We start from the raw sequence: 7,362 nt of genomic DNA, 5'->3' as shown, positions 1-7,362 counted from the left end.
CAGGACGTAGGGTTTTACCTCCATCAAGAGGGCCAGAACCTGGGTAAAACATCGTGTCCCCTGTCTCCTGTTACCATCCACCTAGACGCACAGTTCGGGACCCCCTACCCGAGATCCGCCGGTTTTGACACCGACAGTCGGTAACAATGTTTCCAATGCGCAATGCAAGGTCGGTAACAATGTTTCCTATGCGCAATGCAAGGTCGGTAATAGTTTTTTACATAAGCACGGACGGGAACCATGCTGTTCCTTTAGCTGGGCCATGGAAGGTGACAACAGGATCCCTAACAATGTCTTTCGGGTAGCCGACGAAGGACGCAGGAAACTCCAGTTCGGAATTCATAACTATCTTTAGAAGGTCCGGTTCTGGCTTCACTGCCTACGCTTGAATACATATGAAACCCATAACATTGTTCATGGCGAGTGTATCATCCTTAAAAAACGAGCTTATAACACTTATATAAACAAAAGCATATGATTTGAAAACGTAACTCACAAATAGTACGTAATCCCAATGTTCCCGTGTAGATGCTTGTCCCGGTACTGCCTCTTGTCCGTTATATTGTTTTACGACCAGGCTTATTTAAATAAGTTGGGTTCATAACAATGTTTTCTGTTCGCAAGTCATGGTCAGTAACAATGTTTTCTATTCATGATGCAAGGTCGGAACAATGTTTCCTAATCGCAATGCAAGGTCTATAACAATGTTTGATATCCGCAATGCCAGGTCGGTAACAATGTTTTTACATAACAATGTTCCCCTGATGACGCACGGTCGGGAACCATAGTGTTCCTTTAGCTGGGCCATGGATGGTGACAACAGGATCCCTAACAATGTCTTCCGGGTAGCCGACGGTGGACTCAGGAAACTCCAATTCGGGATTCGTAACTTTCTTTAGAAGGTCCAGTTCTGCCTTCACAGCCTACGCTTGATAACATCCGAAACCTTATAAAATTGTTTCTGGCGAGTGTATCTTCCTTAATAAAATAGCTTATAAGACTTATATAAACAAAACTATATGATTTGAAAATGTAACTCACAAATTGTACGTAATCCAAATGTTCCCGTGTTGATGCTTGTCCCGGTTCTGCCTCTGGTCCGTTACATTGTTTTACAAAAAGGCTTATGTAAATATGCTCGGTCCATAGCAATGTTTCTATAACAATGTTATGGAAATCGTAACTTTTTAAGAAGGTCCAGTTCTGCCTTCACAGCCTACCCTTGAATACATCCGAAACCCGTAACATTGTTCCTGGCTAGTGTATCTTCCTTAATAAAAGAGCTTATAAGACTTATATAAACAAAACTATATGGTTTGAAAACGTAACTCACAAATAGTACGTAATCCAAATGTTCCCATGTTGATGCTTGTCCCGGTACAGCCTCTGGTCCGTTACATTGTTTTACGACTAGGCTTATGTAAATCTGCTGGGTACATGTCGGTGTACTAAAGTAGGGGTACCTTAGTATCCCGAACTTGTGCACGGGCAGTCGCAGCGCCCCGTGGCAAGGCTTGCCGGGTGACCGCCAAGACCCTCCGTGGTTCCTTTGGAGCCATTCAAGAACAAAGTTTTCAAGCCAAAAAGACAAGGCCCCGGCAAGAGGAGCTTGCCGGGAAGGACAAGGCCCCGGCAAGAGGAGCTTGTCGGGAAGGCCAACCGAGGCATTTCAAGGAGCTTGCCGCGACGCGCCGCGCGTCCCGGCAAGACCCGGCGAGCGACAAGCTTCCGGACGCGACAAGACAACGACCGCGGCAAGGCGCTTGCCGCGGCAAGCTACCACTCTGCACCCACGCTCCAGCACATCCACCAACGTGTCGCCCAGGGACCTTCCCAAGCGTGCATGGCAAGAGGCTGTGCAGCTAGTGGTGCGAGGTGGCAAGCGGAGATGACAAGATTGCCATCGTGGCAAGCGGTGGCGCCCCTAACGGTCACTTTTCTGCACTGTTTGGGCGACGCAGACGGGCATTTAATGCTTTTGTCCCCTGCCGTCAAGGTTAGGTATGATACACTGTAGAGGTAGCTGTACCAACCTCAACTCTTTTTACATTTTTACCCTTGCATGCGTTGCCACCTGTCGGTGACCCCTTGAGCATATAAAAGGAGGCCCATGCGCAACGTAGTGGGGGGTTCGAAAGCAGAAAACACTCACGCTCGGTCTCGTTAGTAGCTGAGGTGTACTGTAGCACTCTGCGCTCCCGAGCAAGAACACAATACAATCAGACAAGTAGCAGTAGGAGTATTATCTCTCCGGAGAGCTCTGAAGCTGGGTAAACCGCTCGCGTGCTTCGCCTCGATCCGCTCTTCGTGTGATCTCCGCCCCCCGCCAGACCGAAAGGGGCTCCGGTCCCATAGGTGTTCATTCCCACAACATATTTGGCGCGCCAGGTAGGGGAACCAGGCGATTTGCCGTACGCGGTAGGTTGCCCTGCGTTCACTCGTGAGTTGCGGCTAGTCCAATGGCCCAGCACGAAGAATTTCAAGCCAGACGTACCAGAGAAGTACGACGGCAAGACGCATCCATCGGAGTTCCTCAGCATCTAGACCATTGCGGTGCAAGCTGCTGGGGGACGGGACGACAAGATCCTTGCCAACTACTTCCCACTGGTGCTCAGGCCCAACGTCAGATCCTGGCTCATGCACTTGCTGGACAACTCCATATCCTCATGGGTGGATCTATGCCATCAGTTTGTCGGCGCCTTCACAGGCGGCCACAAACCTCATGGCTAGGAGAGCGACCTTCACATACTCGTCCAGAAGGAAGGAGAGTCCCTGCGCAAGTACACTCAGAGATTCATCCGTGTACAGCACACAATCCCAGATGTCCACCCTGCCGTGGTCATCAGCGCGTTCCATCAGAACGTGCGTAACCGCAGGATGAGGGAGGATATGGCGATGTGCAAGATCAGAGACGTCAGTGAGCTATATGCCCTGGCCGACAAGTGTGCACGTGCTGAGGAAGGGAGGAGACTCCCCGGAGAGAATGCAGAAGCAGGAGGATCTGACAGTGAGGATGCTGCCCTGGCAAAGAAAAACCGGCGGCGGAATAACAGAAAGAGGAAAGGCAAAGACGTGCTAGTTGTTGAGCAGTCCGGCAATGGAGGTGGCATCGAGAAAGCCAAATCTGGTACCCCCAGCGAGGCTGTGGCGGCCGCCGACAAGCAGGGCAGCACCAACAAGCAGTACTGCAAGATCCACCGCACCAAGGGCCATGATCTCCAGAGCCGCAAGAAAGTCGAGCAGCTTGTCGAGCAGCAGAAGGCTGAGTACGAGCGACACGACAAGGAGAAGGCCCAGGAAGGTACTGGTGGATCCGGCAAGAAGCGTCCCGGCCGAGGAGGACGCCGCGGCAAGGCCAAGCAGCGGCAAGGAGATAGGCCTCCCCGCGGCGGCGACAAGGATGAAGATGACGACGAAGATGAAGAGATGGATGATGAAGAGGCCGATGAGCAGGAGTTCCAGAAAGCCACAGAGGTCCTGTGCGTTGACGGCGGTGCTTCTCTGCATACTTCACACCGCCAACTCAAGCAGTGGGTGCAGGAAGTCAATGCGGCAGAACCACCCGTCGAGTCGCGCAAGCCTCTAAAATGTTCCAGCACGCCTATCATCTTTGATATTGAGGACCACCCTGATCGCATAACTGCGGTCGGGTGCTTGCCGATGTTGGTTTCACCAACTATCCGCAACCTCAAGGTCACAAAGATGCTAGTTGACGGCGGGGCCGGCTTGAACCTGATCTCCTCCGCGGTGCTCCAGAAGCTCCAGATCCCTGACAACGAGCTCGAAGAGACCGGTACATTCCATGGAATCAATCCGGGAAGGAGCAAGCCGAAGGGAAAGATTACGTTGCCGGTGACATTTGGCAGCGAGCTGAACTTCAGGACTGAGAGGGTCACTTTTGACGTTGCTGACTTTCCATTGCCTTACAGTGGGATACTCGGCCGTCCAGCACTTGCCAAGTTCATGGCAGCCTCTCACTATGCATACAACATGTTGAAGATGCCGGGCTCGATAAGCGTCATCTCTGTCCCTGGCGACAAGAAGGATGCTCTTATCTGCACCGACAAGATCTACCGGGAAGCAGCAGCTGCAGCAGATCACAAGACACTTGCCGCTGAAGCTCCCGGGGGGAAGAAGAAGACCAAGTCCGGCAAGAGCTCTGATGCCCACTCCGGCAAGCGCACCTCTTCGGAGTGCTGCGCTACTGTCAAGGACGCACCATCGAGCTCCACCGGCAAGTGTAAGAAGACAAAGGCAGCTCCACCAGAGACCAAGAAGGTGTCCGCCAAGGAGGACGGCACTGGTGGTACTTTCACCATTAGTGCCGCTCTCGACCCTAAATAGGAAAGCGCGCTCGTTGCTTTCCTGCGGGTGAATATCGACGTGTTTGCGTGGCAACCGTCTGATATCCCCGGTGTTCCCAGGAAAGTAATCGAGCACCATCTTGCCGTCTGTCCTCATGCGTGGCCCGTCAAGCAGAAAGTCAGGAAACAAGCAGTGGAGCGCCAAGAATTCATAGCAGAAGAAATCAAAAAGTTGGAAGAAGTAGGCCTTGTCAGAGGAGTGCTCCATCCTACGTGGTTGGCCAATCCTGTAGTCGTGCGCAAAGCAAACGGGAAATGGAGGCTTTGTATCGACTTTACCGATGTTAATAAAGCTTGTCCCAAAGACCCATTTCCCTTGACGCACATTGACCAGATTGTTGACTCCACGGCTGGATGTGACCTGCTTTCATTTCTTGACGCATACTCAGGATACCATCAGATCTTCATGGCAGAAGAGGATGAGGAGAAGACCGCATTCATCACTCCGTGTGGCACATACTGTTTCATACGGATGCCCTTCGGTTTGAAGAATGCTGGTTCAACATTTGCGAGGGTAGTCCATGACGCTTTTGAGCCACAGTTGCACAGAAATGTGGAAGCCTACATGGATGATATAGTGGTCAAGAGCAAGGACAAGGCAACCCTGATCCAGGATTTAGATGAAACCTTTGCAAATCTGCGCAAGATCAACCTCAAGAACAACCCCGAGAAGTGTGTGTTTGGAGTCCCCTCCGGCAAGCTTCTCGGGTTCTTCGTGTCTCAGTGGGGAATTGAAGCCAATCCCGACAAGATCAAGGCCATTGAGCAGATTGAAGCACCAAAGCGTGTCAAGGATGTACGAAGGCTTGCCGGTTGCGTGGTTGCTCTCAGCAGGTTTATCTTTAAGTCTGCTGAGCACGCCCTGCCATTTTTCAAAATTTTGAAAAAGGGAGGTCCAATGAAATGGACTCCGGAAGCGGAGGCTGAGCTGCAGGACTTGAAGAGGTACCTGTCCTCCACTCCGACACTTGTCGCACCTAAACCACAAGAAAAGTTGCTGTTGTACTTAGCGGCAACCAATCAAGTGGTTAGTGCTGCGTTAGTAGCGGAGAGGGAGGCGGATGATGAGCCAGCAACCACGGCGGATGCATCCAGCGACAAGCAGGGGGCTTCGCTGACAAGCTCTGGTCCCGACAAGGGTGGATCTGCGCAGGCGCGTGAGGAGGTGCAGAAGAAAATGGTGCAACGCCCAGTTTACTTTGTCAGTTCCCTTCTACAGGGAGCTAGGTCAAGGTACTCTGGTGTGCAGAAGTTGCTTTTCGGCCTTCTCATGGCCTCGAGAAAGCTGCGCCATTACGTCCAAGCACATGAGATCACAATTGTCACTCGCTTTCCGCTGAAGAGGATACTGCAGAATCCAGAAGCAACAGGCAGGATTGTCGAGTGGGCATTGGAACTGTCAAGCTTTGGCCTCAAGTTTGAGAGCACTTCAACTATCCAGAGCCGAGCATTGGCAGAGTTCATAGCAGAGTGGACGCCAACACCAGATGAAGAAATTCCAGAAACGAGCATCCCCGTCAAGGAAGCAAGCAAAGTGTGGATCATGTACTTAGATGGTGCCTTCTCGCTACAAGGCGCCGGTGCGGGTGTGCTACTTGTCGCACCCACCGGAGAGCACCTCAAGTACGTGGTCCAGATGCACTTTCCCAAGGAGCAAGCAACAAACAATACTGCAGAGTATGAAGGTTTACTTGCCGGTCTCAGGATCGCAGCGGACCTTGGGATCAAGAAGCTCATTGTCAGGGGTGACTCGCAGCTTGTCGTCCGCCAAGTGAACAAGAGTTACCAGAGTCCGTTGATGGAAGCCTATGTTGACGAAGTGAGAAAGTTAGAAGAGCTCTTTGACAGCCTGCAGATGGAACATGTTCCGAGAGCTCAGAACGACATTGCTGATGGCCTGTCAAAGTGCGCCACACTTAAGTTGCCTGTGGAACCAGGGATCTTTGTGCTCAAGCAAACTCAACCGTCTGTAACACCATCAACTGGACAGAGCAAGAAGAGGAAGTTGATTTCTGGTGACTATTTTCCGGCAGAGCTCCCCGAAGCCGCCGCCAAGAAGGTCCCCAAGATCAACACCAAGAGTGCTAAGGAGCAGTCTGCTCCGGCAAACCCTAGGGTTTGTTCCGTTGAAGCAGACACTCCAGACAAGTTTTGCTCCGGCAAGCTTGCCGGGGAACGTCAAGCTCCGGCTGAGCCACAGGTTCTTGCCGTAGAAGCGGATGTTCCCGCAGCAGCATATGTGCCTTTAGTCCTTGTTGTCGAGCTGCAAGCTCCAGCATGGGCATAGCAGATTGTCCGTTTCCTTCAAATAGGAGAACTTCCCGAAGAGCAAGAAGAAGCGGAAAGAGTAGCCCGGTAGTCAAGTATGTACCAGTTTGTCGACGACACACTGTACAGAAGAAGACTCAACGGTGTGAAATTGAAGTGTATCCCTCGGGAAGACGGACAGAAGCTGTTGGCGGAGATACATGGAGGCATATGTGGTCACCACATTGGCGCAAGAGCACTTGCCGACAAGGCGTTCCGACAAGGTTTCTTCTGGCCGACAGCCCTCCAGGATGCAACTGCACAAGTAACCAAGTGTGAAGCGTGCCAGTTCCATTCCAAGCAGATACACCAGCCAGATCAAGCTCTCCAGACGATCCATTTATCCTGTCCATTTTCGGTCTGGGGGCTCGACATCCTCGGCCCCTTTCCCCGAGCTGTCGGGGGCTTTGAGTACTTGTACGTTGCAATCGACAAGTTCACGAAGTGGCCGGAAGTGGAGGCAGTGAGGAAGGTGACAGTACAGTCAGCAGTCAAGTTCTTCAGGTCGATTGTTTGCCATTTCGGGGTACCTAACAGGATCATCACCCATAACGGCACGCAATTCACGAGCCGCACCTTCATGCAGTATGTCCAAGATCTTGGCGCCAGGGTCTGCTTCGCTTCTGTTGCTCACCCGAGAAGCAACGATCAAGTAGAGAGGGCAAATGCTGAAGTGCTGCGCGGGCTCAAG

Source organism: Triticum aestivum, chromosome 5B (assembly GCF_018294505.1).
Source record: "Triticum aestivum cultivar Chinese Spring chromosome 5B, IWGSC CS RefSeq v2.1, whole genome shotgun sequence".
NCBI lineage: Eukaryota > Viridiplantae > Streptophyta > Magnoliopsida > Poales > Poaceae > Triticum > Triticum aestivum.
Note: the sequence above shows the minus strand (reverse complement) of the source record.